Below are 15,356 nucleotides of genomic sequence, written 5' to 3'. Positions count from 1 at the left end.
GATAATCCAGAACGTTGGATAAGCGAGTGTTGGATAAGTGAGACTCTACTGTAATTACTACATAGCATTACTGCGCATGAAACTACTTTTTCTGTCAAATTTGTTGTATAATATGATGTTTTGGTGCTTAATTTGTATAACGATTACCTAATTTGATGTTTAATTGGCTTTTCCTGAATCCCTTCTTATTATCCAACATATTCACTTATCCTGCTGGCCTGTTTATGTTGGATGAGTGAGACTCTACTGTATATTTATAATCTTATATTATCTACTTAGAACTGGATTATATGAGGCTCCTTCTTCACAACTGTATAAAATGCACACTGAAGTGGATTATATGGCAGTGTGGAGTCAAGATAATCCAGTGCAAAGCAGATAATATAAGATTATAAATGGGTTATATAGCTGCGTAGAAGGGCCTTGAGTCTACACTGCCATATAATCCAGTGCAAATTAGATAATCTGTGGAAGAAGACTCAGTGAGGCCTAAATCTGCCTGTCCCCTAACTGAAACCTGGCTGTCCCTTGGTTGCTAGGCAACCAAGTGGGCAGAGATTAGCCCTCTAAACTGGCAGCAACTGGATAAAAAAAATTATTGCTCTCCCTCTAATTAGGACTTTATTTTTCTTTTCTTTTTGTTGTATCAACCTAGAGGCGTGGATGATGGGTTGTGTTGTCAAATTTTGAGGTTGGGGGGGCCTGTAGTTTTGTTGTTTTGTCCGCTGCCCTGATGCCATCACTGTATATATATGTACACATACACACACATACACATACACACACACACACACTTGTCAATCAGCCAGTAGAAGAATAGAGTAGCCGACGTTTTGGCATATCTTCCCTACCGCTATCTGAAGAACAAGAGGCATGTTGCCAGGCACAATATTTATGGTCTAGTTTTATTTCATTTATTTGATGGATAGGTCTGCTTCACCTGGAAGATCGGCCAACCTGGATGCATCAGAGGAAGCAACTAAAAACAGAACTCTCAGGGCCTGTCTGTCAACCCAAGGTTGGACCTCTGATATACTCATCCAAGGGTGCATCTACTCTGTAGAATTAATGCAGTTTGAAACCACCTTAATTGCCATGACTCAGTGCTATGGAAACATGGGAGTTGTGGTTTTACAACGTCTTTCATCTTTCCTGCCGATAAGTGTTGGGACCTCAAAAAATCCCATGATTCCATAGTCTTGAGCCATGGTGGTTGAAGTAGTGTCTAACTGCATTCATTCTGTAGTGTAGGAATATTCCCATGCAGCTGTAGTGCTTTTGTTTTAGGAAGTACAGACAGAAATTCTAATCCTCTCCCTGAACTACAAATTCAAGAATTCCATAGTACAGAGGCAAAGCTGCTAAAGTGGTATCAAATGGCTGTAAAGGTACTATGTGGATAACAATGCGGTTGGAAAAGGGATTATCCTTGTGCAAATATCCCCGTATTTGGCTCAGCGGATCCACAAAGGTCTGGAGACTGAACACCAAAGAGGCAAAGAATTGAACCGCTTCATCTGGCTTATTAGCCGTGCCCACAAAGCAAACTTTCATGCCTTGCTTTCTTTCTTCTCAAGGGCATGACAGATGCTAAAGATGAACAGAGAGGAGTGTAGGAAAGGGAGAGCCCAAATAGATGAATGAATGTGGATGAATGATCTGGCACCGGGATGCCAACAGCCAAGAATATCCACATCCTTAAGTATTATTGGAGTTCTTTGTTCCTGCAAATATCAAGCCATCTGTTATACGGCCACTACTAGTTCCCCACAGGCATCCAACCCAGTTCCTTTTGGCCCAGGATCCAAATATCTTACTTTATACTGTACTAGCTGTGCCCGGCCACGCGTTGCTGTGGTGAAGTATGGTGGTATGGGAAATAAAGTATTGAGGAATTGGTGGTAGTGAAGGTAAAGGGTAAAGGTTTTCCCCTGATGTTAAGTCCAGTCGTGTCTGACTCTGGGGGTTGGTGCTCATCTCCATTTCTAAGCCAAGGACCGGCGTTGTCCGTAGACTCCTCCAAGGTCATGTGGGATGACTGCATGGAGTGCGGTTACCTTCCCACCGGAGCAGTACCTATTCATCTACTCTCATTTGCATGTTTTTGAACTTTAGGGTTGGCAGAAGCTGGAGCTAACAGTGGGGGCTCTCTCCACTCCCCCAATTCAAACCTGCGACCTTTCAGTCCAGAAGTTCAGCAGCTCAGTGCTTTAACACGCTGTGCCATCAGGGGATATTATTTCCTAAAGCTTGTGAATATACAATAAAATACACACTGAAGTGGATTATATGGCAGTGTGGACTCAAGATAATCCAGTTCAATGCAAATAATATAAGATTATAAATGGGTAATATAGCTGTGTGGAAGGGCCTTGAGTCTAGACTGCCATATAATCCAGTTCAAATCAGATAATCTGTATTTTATAGGCAGTGTGGATCAGGCCTAAGTGAGGCCTAACTCTGCCTGTCCCCTGGGCTGAGTGGGTTGCTAGGAGACCAAGTGGGCGGAGCTTAGCCTTCTAACTAGCCATTAATGCTAATCAACAACAACAACAACAACAACAAACTTTATTTATATACCTCTCTATCTCCCATAGGGACTCAGAGCGTTTTACACATAGTAAAAACATACAGTACATATTCATCATACAAAGAACAAAAAAACCACTATAACAGCATTTAACAAAACATAAAATTCCAACATTTTAAAACAATGTAATACCTGACACTACTGACACTTTCTTTGGCCCAGTCCTTTTTAAGAGCCAACCCAGGATTTTATCAAAGTATGTCTATTTTATGTGACCTTATTAGTTTTTATGACTTGTTTTATTGTTGATTGATTTGTTTTATTGTTGTGTTTTTACATTGCCTGTTTAGCCTGGGTTCGGCCCCATGTAAGCCGCCCCGAGTCCCTTCGGGGAGATGGGGCGGGGTATAAAAATAAAAAATAATAATAATAATAATAATAATAATAATAATAATAATAATAATAATAATGAAATAATTACCTTATTAAAATCAATTGCAAATCGCTCCATTGGGTGATTCTAACAACCAATGAGTATCTATATATATAAAAGGGTAATGGAATCACGGCACCGGACAAAACAACTAAACTAAATGCCCCACAACCTCAAAAATTGACAGCACAACCTCTCATCTACGCCTCTATGTTCATAAAACAAAAAGAAAAGAAAAATAAAGTCCTAGCCACAGCAACGCGTGGCCGGGCACAGCTAGTAGTATATAAATTGGACAAGATGGCAGTATGGGGTGATTAATTACAACATTCACACTAGCCTCCAATAGACAAGTGATCTTTCCCCACCCTGGGCCTTCCATGGATATATAAACTTCCCTTGCTTAGTTTTCCAACAGACCTCACAACCTCTGAGGATGCCTGCCATAGATGTGGGCGAAACGTCAGGAGAGAATGCTTCTGAAACATGGCCATACAGCCTGGAAAACTCTCAACAACCTGTGGCTGATGTGATAAAGCTCTCAGCAAAACCGCAGATAAGTGAAACCAGTATATTAGTTCTGTGGATATTGAGGGAGCGGGATCATATAGTAATTACAGCAGAGATGCAAGAGCCGGAATCAGAAACCACAGTAGGTACATAAGGAATTATCTTGGGAGTAAAGTAAACACAGAATTGAACTCCTCCGAGGCCATAAAGGGGAAGTGGAGTGGAAAGGAATGCGGGGGCATCCAAATAGGAGCACAAAACTATATTCCACCGAGATCAAGAGAGCGATCCCCATCCAAGACAAAAAATAAATAAACCAGGGAAACATAAAAAGCTGCTTGGAATGTTTCCCTTTGTACGAGGCACCAGGAGCCCTGAGAAAGTATGAGGCGAGGGGTCTGTTTGGTTTAACTTTGCCCTGATTCCTTCCTCAAACTGTACGGTTCCAGTTTCTGCTCCTTTGAGTCATTTCACAAACCGATTTCCTGCCCCTTTTTTTAATGAAGCCGGACGACAGCACAAGGCATCCTCTGTCGTCTCCAAGAGCCCAATGGACCATTCACATTCAATGGACCATCTTTACAGACATGGTTGCAAATATGCTAAGAATTCCTCATTTACTGGGAGCATTTCCACAGTAAAAAAAAAAAAAATCTATAAGTCTGACCCAAACGTATGTCCTCCTGCAGAAGATGTTGGACATTGATGCCCAAGCGCAACAATACACTGAAGGTTGCAGAAGTGGAGCGGAGTATATAGTGCAGTATATAGTGCGAAGTGTGTTAAAGCACTGAGCTGCTGAACTTGCAGACCGAAAGGTCCCAGATCCAAATCCCAGGAGCGGCTTGAGCGCCCGCTGTTGACTCCAGCTCCTGCCAACCTAGCAGTTCGAAAACATGCAAATGTGAGTAGATCAATAGGTACCGCTCCGGCGGGAAGGTAACGGCGCTCTATGCAGTCATGCCGGCCACATGACCTTAGAGGTGTCTATGGACAACGCTGGCTCTTCAGCTTAGAAATGGAGATGAGCACCAACCCCCAGAGTCAGACATGACTGGACTTAACGTCAGGGGAAACCTTTACTTTTTTATAGTGCATGGCAGATCACAATGTATACTATATATACATGGCAAACATTCAATGTCATTAGACATATGACTTACAGACAGAGACAGAGAGGCAATTTAACATCCTGCTTCATGAGGGTATGCCCGATTCTGGCCACAGGGGGAGCTGCTGCTTCAGGATCCACTGTGACACTGAGTCCTTGATGGAGTACTTCATCATATTTTCCGCACATTGCTGGACATTTTTATGGTGTCATAAATTAGTTAGATTAGCCTCCCCGCATAAAGCGGTACCTAAATTTCCTACTCAACAGATGCAACTGTCTTTTGGTTTGCTTAGGTCAACAATGAGCTAGGCTATTTAATAGTCGGTCGCTCAATCCGACCTGGGCTGGCTTCGAACTCATGACCTCTCGGTCAGTAGTGATTTTTTGCAGCTGGCTACCAACCAGCTGTGCCACAGCCTGGCCCTAACTCCCTATCCAATGCCATTCAGCCCTTTTGCCTTCTTGAGAAATATAATGCAACTCTATGCAGTTAAGATGCATTCTGAAACTGCATTATATGGCAGTGTAGATGGGGCCCATGTTTTGGGTATAACCCAATTTTAGCTGACCAAACGTCAACACAGCTGTCTCTTAGCCCTTGGCTGAGTTAGGACTATCCTGCTATTCTTCCGGCTTGGAACAAAAGATGAAAAGAGAATCGCTCCAGTCTGGCCTTGGATGCTTATTGATTGCTGGTTTTAATGAAATTACTGCTTAAATTATTATGTAGTGCTGATTTCAAGAGCTTTTATTTGTTGCTCAATCTATTTTTAATGATATTATTTTATATTCTGAGTGCTACTTCTTTATGGTGGAAAGGTGGGGCGGAATCCATTGCTGTTGTCATCTATGCTGTTTCATGTCATTCATAAGTGATGGATAATAAATACTCCCATAAAGAAAACACTCTTCTTTATATAACTACCAGGATGATATGGGGATGAAAATGCCTATCCTGCAGTCTTGTTAGATTTGTCAGCCAACATACAGTAGTATTTATTATTATTTTGTGTGCATGTGTGCCTCCAAATCACACTTTTGTTTATTCTTATTTCTAATAATGCAGTTTTTAAAAGATAAAATATTGCTTAAATGCAACATCAAAACAATATTTTCCAAACCAACAAAGACAAGTAAAGCAAAACACAATTCTAGTTTCCACACAAAATAATGTAGACACACATAGCTGGCCACCAGAAACTCCAAGGTGCGCTTTCCACATCTCTGGGTACATCTATACTCTGGAATTAATGCAGTTTGACACCACTTTGGACTCATCTTAATATTAATATTATTAATAATAATTTTATTTCTTACTTGCCTCTCCTTGTGGCTTGAGGCAGATTACAGCATTGCTGAAAACATGATATTTGAGAGATTAAACATGTAGCCATGTTATTTTCTTCTCTATCTCCTATTCTATACAACTTGAGGTTGTATCTATGGGGAGGTGCCCCATTTTACCTCTCTAATGGCAAGACTTTCAGTGGCTTGATCAATGTTCCTGGATTGCAGTCCCCATCAGAAAAAGAGTTATGGGCGAGAACTACACCACCCCATATGATAGATCTTCATTGCTATGATACTTCACCTTGTTGATGGGAAGCTTCCTACCAGCGTGGAAATCATCTATTGGACAGATGGCAAACTATTTAACCTCAGCAGACTGAATGCCCAAACCTAGGTCACAACAACATCTGTTATAGAACTCTGATATGCCGATGATAGCGTTGTCTGTGCTCATTCAGAAGAAGACCTACAAGCCACTCTAAACTCATTTGCAGAAGCATTCAAAAAACTTTGCCTCTCACTTAATATTGCGGAAACCAAAGTGCTCTACCAGCAAAAGGCACCAGCCAATCCCTCTGCAATGCCGGAAATACGGCTTAATGATGTAAAGTTAGAAAATGTTGACAATTTCCACTCCCTTGGCAACCACTTCTCCACAAAAGTCAACACTGACAACACTGTCTGAGCTCTGCGAGTGCAGCATGCTTTCAAATGAAGCAGAGTGTGTTTGAGGATTGGGACATCCGTAGAGATAACAAGGTGCTTGTTTATAAATTTATTTATTTTTATTTATTTACAGTATTTATATTTCGCCCTTCTTACCCCGAAGGGGACTCAGGGCAGATCACATTATACACATACAGGGCAAACATTCAATGCCCATAAACACATCAAACAGAGACTGAGACAGGCAGACGCAGAGGCAATTTAACCTTCTTCTGAGGGGATGTTCGATTCTGGCCACAGGGGGGAGCAGCTGCTTCATCATCCACTCTGACGGCACTTCCTCATTCCAGGTCGTAAATTAGTTAAACTTGCCTCCCCACTTTTATAAGTGGTACCTTATTTCCTACTTGATAGATGCAACTGTAAAGCTATTGTCCTCCCAACCCTGTTACACGCTTGCGAAATGTGGACGGTCTACAGACCACTCTCAACTTCTGGAATGATTCCATCAGCATTACCTTCGAAAAATCCTGCAAATATCTTGGAAAGAAGACAGATGGACAAATGTCAGCGTTCTGGAAGAAGCAAAGACCCCCAGCACTGAACTGATGATCCTCTGCCATCAACTCCGCTGGACTGGCCATGTCCAAATGCCCGATCACCATCTCCCATAGCAGCTACTATACGCTCAACTCACGGACAGAAAATAGAATGTTGGTGGACAAGAAAAGAGACTTAAATATGAACTTTAAGCTAACCTGTGGCAAACTACACCTATTGATAACTGGCAAATAGAGTGAGAAAATGTGGAGGCAGTGACAGACTTTATATTTCTAGACGCGAAGATGACTGCAGATGCAGACTGCAGATGGAAATCAGAAGACGTTTCCTTCTTGGGGGGAGAGCAATGGAAAACCTCGATAAAATAGTGAAGAGCGGAGACATCACACTGGCAACGAAGGTCCGCATAGTCAAAGCAATGGTATTCCCCATAGTAACCTATGGATGCAAGAGATGGACCATAAGGAAGGCTGAGCGAAGGAAGAGAGAGGCTTTTGAACTCTGGTGCTGGAGGAAAATCCTGAGAGTGCCTTGGACCTTGGCAAGAAGATCCAACCAGTCCATCCTCCAGGAAATAATGCCCAATGGCTGCTCACTGGAGGGAAGGATAGTAGAGGCAAAGCTGAAGTATTTTGGCCACATCGTGAGAAGACAGGAAAGCTTGGAGAAGATCACGATGCTGGGGAAAATGGAAGGAAAAAGGAAGAGAGGCCGACCAAGGGCAAGATGGATGGACGGTATCTTTGAAGTGACTGGCTTGACCTTGAAGAAACTGGGGGCGGCCACGGCCAACAGGGAGCTCTGGCCTGGACTGGTCCATGAGGTCACAAAGAGTCGGAGACGACTAAACGACTGAGCAGCAGCAGTGGCAAAGATACCAAGAGATAACTGGGAAGCCCTGGCCCTCAAGGATCTAACTGGAGGTCAGCTGTGACCAACAGTGCTGTGGAATTCGAAGAGGCATGAATGGAGGGCGAAAGGGAGAAACAGGCCATGTCAAACAGGTCCGTGTCAAACCAACCCTTGTTGGGACTGCCTTCTATCTGGAAACTGATGTCCTCAATGTGAAAGAACATGCAGGTCAAGAATAGGGTTCTACAGTCACCTACAGACACACCACAAAGATCCTCCACTTGGTAGACAATCATAAAACTACATTCATTCTATATTGTAGATCAGGCATGGGCAAACTTCGGCCCTCCAGGTGTTTTGGACTTCAACTCCTACCATTCCTAACAGCCTACCGGCTGTTAGGAATGGTGGGAGTTGAAGTCCAAAACACTTGGAGGGCCGAAGTTTGCCCATGCCTGGTGTAGATGCTCTCTTAGTTTAGTATAATCCTTAGGATAATTGTTTGTACAGCAACTCCAGCACAGCTGATAGTGAGGAATGATGGAGACTGCAATCCAACAACACTCAAGCTAGCAATTAGAAAGAAAATACGGCACCTCCCCATAGATATAACTGCAAATTCCCCAAGGAGAAAGTGACGAGAATAACAACAGGGCTCTATGTATAATCTCTCAAATATCATGTTTTCAGGCACTTTGTAGATTCTCTCTCAAATCAAAATATTTGACTAATGCAGCATTCGTACATCTTATGACCCACGATAAACAAGTTTATTGACACGCTTTCTGGGAAGGGCAGACAGAACCACTGCAGAGGTTTCCAAACATGGAAAGAAAGAAGTAGCATTTCTCCAGAAAAGCACGAAGATCAGGTCTTAAAATATCACAGCAAGAGTTAACATTCAAAATCCAGCCCCAAAATGACTTACATGCCAGCGGTCAGCGGGGAAGTGTAATTCGGTAATAAGACAAGCGCTTTGCAGATAGAAAACCCAAAGTTAGATTTCCGACATTGCTTAACTAGAGATTCTTCAAGGAGCAAGACGAGCAGGAAATAAGAAAAGGAATTTCTGCTGTAACTTTGAAATCCAGAGATTACTACGGTATCACACGATGTATCTCTAGGGGTATGTCTACATTGTAGAATTAATGCAGTTTGACACCACTTGGACTATCGTGGTTCAATGCCATGGAATCCTGGGAGTTTACAAGGTCTTTTGACTTCTCTGCCGAAAAAATATTGGTGCCTCACCAAATGGCAACTCCCATTATTTTATAGCATTGAGCCATGGGGGTTAAAGTGGTGTCAAACTGCATTAATTCTGCAACCTGAGTAAGCAATTTTATAACAACAGATACAAAACTCCACATCTCTTTCTTGTGGGACTCAAGACAAGTTTACCAGTCCCTCAAAACCATCATGAAACTTTCTTAACACAGGAAAAAAAATCTGCAAGAATTTTCCTTTTCCATAAGTGCATGTATAGTATGTACATTTCTGGATGCACTCGATCCAAGAAGCCACTAAGCAGGAACCTTATCAATCTCAACATGGAGAGAAGGAGCATGGATGACATCTACACATGGAAAAAGATGCTCCAAAAGTCCTTGCTTTTACCAACCAAGCTTTCCATACCTCCCAACCTCTGAGGATGCCTGCCATAGATGTGGACGAAACATCAGGAGAGAATACTTCTGGAACATGGCCACACAGCCCGAAAGACATACAACAACCCTGTGATCCTGGCCATGAAAGCCTTCAACAACACATTTCCAAGCAATATTCCGGAGGTGCTGGTTGAGTTCTATGGTTTTAGCCAAGACATTGAATCATAGGAAGAGGCCACAAGGGAAAGCAACCAAGCCTTCCAAGCAATACTCCGGAAGTGCTGGTTGAGTTCTATGGCTTTAGATAAGATATGGATTCATAGGAAGAAGCTACAAGGGCCATCCAGTCCAATCTCCTTCTATCAAAATGGGAAGACACAATGAAAGCCCTTCCAACAGATAGCCATCAAGCCTCTTTTTCGAATCCTCCAGAGAAGGATACTCCATCAGATGACCAAGCCACTAGAATTGGAAGAGACCTCCAAAAGCCGTCCAGTTCATCTCCATTCAGACATGCAGAAAGACACAACCTCTGAGACTGCCTGCCATAGATGTGGGCAAAACGTCAGGAGAGATTACTTCTGGAACATGGCCATACAGCCCGGAAAACATACAACAACCGTGTGATCCCAGCCATGAAAGCCTTTGACAACACATTAGACACAATCAAAGCTCTCCTGACAGATGGTGAGCCATAGAATAATAGAATCATAGAGTTGGAAGAGACCTTGTGGGCCATCCAGTCCAACCCCCCTGCCAAGAAGCAGGAAAATCACATTCGAAGCATCCTAAACAGATAGCCATCCAGCCCCCGTTTAAAAGTTTCCAAAGAAGGAGCCTTCACCACAATCTCCAGTCTCTGCTTAAGATCCAGCAGAGAAGAAGACTTCACCAGACTACTAGGCTGCAGTGGGTCTCACTATTAAACAGCTGTAACCATGATCTAGGTGTGTGAGAATTTGATGTGGAGGAACCACATGGATGGAGCATGTACCCAAAGTGAAGCTGAGCCTACCATATCTTTGTGCAATGATATCTAGCAGAAGGAGGCTTGGACTCGATGGCTCTTGGGAGTCTCTTCCAACTCTAAAACAGTATTATCAACTATCCATAGGTGCATTAAACATCTTCATAGGTACATCTTCAACCTCTCTCTACATGCATGGAAATCTCCCTTTCTTTCTCTGTTTTGTGCTCCAAGTCTTGAAACTCTTCCAGAAATACCCTGTTTCCCCGAAAATAAGACAGTGTCTTATATTAATTTTTGCTCTCAAAGATGCACTAGATCTTATTTTCAGGGGATGTCTTATTTTACCAGGAAGAAGAATTCGCATTTATAGTTGAACAAAAAATGAACATTTATTATATACTCTATAGTAGTTGTCATCACGAACCAGCATAACCAGACAAACTGTGAATCCTATTAAGAATTTCTTGTTACTACCATTATTTCCATGCACAACAATCTATGGTACATACATTTACTAATCCTGCATGCTCTGGTGTTCTGTTCCATGCTTCCAAACAAAAACTTTGCTAGGTCTTACTTTCGGGGGAGGCCTTATATTTAGCAATTCAGCAAAACCTCTACTAGGTCTTATTTTTAGGGGATGTCTTATTTTTGGGGAAACAGAGTAGAAGGCATTCATGCAATGTTCAGATTCGGTCAAATAGAGCTACGCAACTGAAAATTTCATTTTGTAAAGGAAACCTTCCAAAAATCCTTGTTTCCCTCCTCCTTCTAGGAGATGGAAACCTCCCTTCATCTCCAAGTCTGTTAAACAGTTCCAGAAATGGAAGGGATACATACAATGCTCAGATTTGGTAAATGGAGTTAAGTAAATGAAATTTTCATTTGACAAAGCAATATTCCTTTAGCTTTGCAGATCTCTCTATCTCTGTCACTTCTAAGAGGTGGAAGCCTTCCTTCCTCTCTGCCTTGAACTCCAAATTTATGAACTAGTTCCAGAAATCAAAGGGATGCATATCATGCTCAGATTTGGCAAATGAAGAGAAGTGAAATTTTCACTTTACAAAAATTTTTACAAAACAAAACAATTCCCTTGACTTTGCAAATCTCCTTATCTCTGTCACTTCTAAAAGATGGAAACCTTCCTTCCTCCCTGCCTTGAAGTCCAAGTTTGTGAACCAGTTCCAGAAATGGAAAGGATGCATACCATGCTCAGATTCGGCAAATGAACCTAAGCAAGTGAAATTTTCATGTTACAAAAACAATATTCCCTTGGCTGTGCAAATCTCCCTATCTCTGTTACTTCTAGGAGATGGAAGCCTTCCTTCCTCTCTGCCTTGAACTCTGAGTCTGGAATCCAGTTCCAGAAATGGAAAGGATGTATACAATACTCAGATTTGGCAAATGAACCTAAGTAAGTGAAATTTTCATTTTGCAAAGCAGTCTTCCCTTGGCTTTGCAATATTCCCTTTCTCTGTCACTTCTAAGAGATGGAAAGCTTCCTTCCTCTCTGAATCTGCTATTCAGTTCCAGAAAGGGAAAGGATGCTTGCAATGCTCAGATTCAGCTAAATGGAGCTAAGAGAGCGAAATTTTCGTTCAGCAAAGGAAACCTTCCAAAATCCCTCTCTTCTTCGAGAAGCCATAACTGAACAGCCAGCAACCCTTTCTGGTTGTGTTCAAACTCCCATCCCAAAACAAACCCACAAAAACATAGGGAAGTGAACCTTGGGCAGGTCCTACCTTAATGCCACCAGGAGCATCCTGCGAGAGCATGGAAGTCGATGCTCAGCCCTGGGAGGATGCCGAGAAGGTTGCCCAGGAAAGGCAGGTTTCTTCTTAAGACAGGGAACTGCTTGCGCCAGGTTCCTGCAGCATTGTTAACCATCCCAGCAGCATGCAAACACACACAGGCTGGAGTGCCTGGGGCTCTCAGTGCATTGTGGGAAGCATGGCTTGCTTGCTTTTTTTCCAAAATAAGAGAAAAATGGGGAAAGGCTCCCCCTTGTGGAAATCCAGTGTTGAGGAGGATAGACAAGAATTCCGGCTTTTGTGGCCGGAATCACTGGGTTGCTGTGAGTTTTCTGGGCTGTCTAACCATGTTCCAGAAGCAGCCTCTCCTGACATTTTGCCCACATCTATGGCAGGCATCCTCAGAGATTGTGAGGTCTATTGGAAACTAGGCAAGTGGGGTTGATATATCTGTGGAAAGTCCAGTGTGAGAAAAAAAACTATTGTCTGTCTGAGGCAAGTGTGTTGCAATTGGCCAGCTTGATTATTTATTTATTTATTTATTTACAGCATTTATATTCCGCCCTTCTGTGGCGCAGTCAGGAGAGCAAGCCAGCTGCAATTAACTGCAATGAATCACTCTGACCAGGAGGTCATGAGTTCGAGGCCCGCTCGGAGCCTATGTTTGTTTGTCTTTGTTCTATGTTAAAAGGCATTGAATGTTTGCCTATATGTGTAATGTGATCCGCCCTGAGTCCCCTTCGGGGCCCTTCGGGAATATAAATGCTGTAAATAAATAAATAAATAAATATGTGTGTCAAGTTTGATCCAGATCCATCATTGGTGGGGTTCACAATACTCTTTGCATATGAGTGGACTATAACTCCCATCATCCAATGTCATTGCCTCTCAAACCCTGCCAGTAGTTAGGGTTGGTCGTGATATGTATGTACATGTCGGGTTTGGTTCAGATCCATTGTCAGTGAAGTTCACAATGCTCTTTGCATATGGGTGAACTATAACTCCCATCGCCCTGTCCCATTGCCTTCCAAACCCTGCCAATACTTAGACATGATCATGATGTGTATTGAATTTGGTCCAGATCCATCGTCATTGGGCTCACAATGCTATTTTGCATATGGGTGAACTATAACTACCATGGTCCAATGTCATTCCTCTCACAAACCCTGCCAGTACTTAGAGTTGTTTGTGATGTGTGTCAGTTTGGTCCAGATCCATCATTGGTGGGGCTCACAATACTTTTTATATATGGGTGAACTATAACTCCCATTGTTCAATGTCATTGCCTCTCAAACGTGGCCAATACTTAGAGTTGGTTGTGGTGTGTGTGTGTGTGTCACGTTTGGTCCAGATCCATCATCAGTGAAGTTCACAATGCTCTTTTCATATGGGTGAACTATAACTCCCATCGCCCTGTCCCATTGCCTTCCAAACCCTGCTGGTACTTAGAGTTGATCATGATGTGTGTCAGGTTTGGTCCAGATCCATCGTGGGTGGGGTTCATAATGCTTTTTGTATGTGGGTGAACTATAACTCCTATCATCCAATGCCATTGTCTCTCAAACCCTGCCAGTACTTAGGGTTGGTCATGATGTGTGTGTGTGTGTGTGTGTGTGTGTGTGTGTTGAGTTTGATCCAGATTCATCGTCGGTGGGGTTCACAACACTCTTTGCATATGGGTGAACTATAACTCCCATTGCCCAATGTCATTGCCTCTCAAACCCTGCCAGTACTTAGAGTTGGTCATGATATGTGTGTATTGTGTATGTGTCGAGTTTGGTTCAGATCCATCGTTGGTGAGGTTCACAACACTCTTTGCATATGGATGAACTATAACTCCCCTTGTCCAATGACATTGCCTCTGAAACCCCGCCAGTACTTAGAGTTGGTAGTGATATATGTGTACGTGTTGAATTTGGTCCAAATCCATCATCGATGAAGTTTGCAATGCTCTTTGCATATGGATGAACTATAACTCCCATCATCCAATGACATTGCCTCTGAAACCCAGCCAGTACTTAGAGTTGGTAGTGATATATGTGTGGGTGTTGAATTTGGTCCAAATCCATCATCGATGAAGTTTGCAATGCTCTTTGCATCTGGATGAACTATAACTCCCATCATCCAATGACATTGCCTCTGAAACCCAGCCAGTACTTAGAGTTGGACATGATTTGTATGTGTGGAGTTTGGTCCAGATCAATCGTTGGTGGGGTTCACAATGCTCTTTGCATATGGATGAACTATAACTCCCATCGTCAATGTCGATACCTCTCAAACCAAGGCTCCAAACAGGATCAAAACAGAGTGCAATCCAATAAAGCATAGAATTGTTCATGGAGAGGGAGAGTCATTAGTGTTTATATTTATATTTATTTCTATCTGACTTTATCTCTCTAAGGAGCGACCCAAAGCAGCCTTTTGTCTGAAATCACTCGTTCTCAGCAATCAAAGATTCCCGCAAGCGTTTAGGCTGGTCTTTTCATCCGACTGTTTATATCTTTTCTAAAAGCGACTCGTAAAATCCTATTTCTGCTGAAAGCGAAGAACAGCCTTGGAACTCAAAACCTATTCATTTGAGAAGATCACTTGCTTCCTTTTATAAAAAAGTTTTATACATCTCTCTGGAAATTCAGAAGTGGCCTCCAAAAAAGGGACGTGGATGCGTCAGTGGCTGTCTGGAAGGTTAATCTCCAAAAGAGAAACACACAGGGAGGCCTTCGCTGTTCTTCCGGGGCTTAATCATAATAAAAGATTTCAGTGCCTGAAATAGAGAAAAGGAACAAAAGCGGCATCAAAGCGCACGGATTCTATGAGGCTGTAGGCATCCTCAACCTGCCTAATTCCAGTATCTATTTGGATCACAGGCAAGGCAAGATGAAAAGTAGAATAAACCCTAAACGTTAGCGAGAACGTCCTGCGGTCAGAACTGTTTGGCAATAGAATATGCTTCCTTTGATTCCATGGAGTCACCTTCTCTGGAGGTTTTGCAACCAAGGTTGGGTGGCCATCTGTCAGGAAGGCTTGGATTGTGTCTTCCTGCATAGTAGAAGGAGGTTGGACGGGATGGCC

The 15,356-nt window shown here is 42.6% G+C and overlaps 1 protein-coding gene across 2 annotated transcripts in view; it reads right to left on the bottom strand.

Moving 5' to 3' along the window:
- extl3 (exostosin like glycosyltransferase 3) overlaps positions 1-12,454 on the bottom strand; it is a 212,458-nt gene extending 200,004 nt beyond the window's left edge. For both annotated transcript variants that reach the window (XM_062968804.1, XM_016996558.2), the window contains exon 1: positions 12,276-12,454. The gene's annotated coding sequence lies outside the window, so the exon portion shown is untranslated. The remainder of the gene's footprint in view (positions 1-12,275) is intronic.
- Positions 12,455-15,356: the final 2,902 nt, after the last annotated feature.

Source organism: Anolis carolinensis, chromosome 1 (assembly GCF_035594765.1).
Source record: "Anolis carolinensis isolate JA03-04 chromosome 1, rAnoCar3.1.pri, whole genome shotgun sequence".
Taxonomy (NCBI): domain Eukaryota; kingdom Metazoa; phylum Chordata; class Lepidosauria; order Squamata; family Dactyloidae; genus Anolis; species Anolis carolinensis.
Note: the sequence above shows the minus strand (reverse complement) of the source record. Positions and strands in the feature narration are given on the sequence as shown.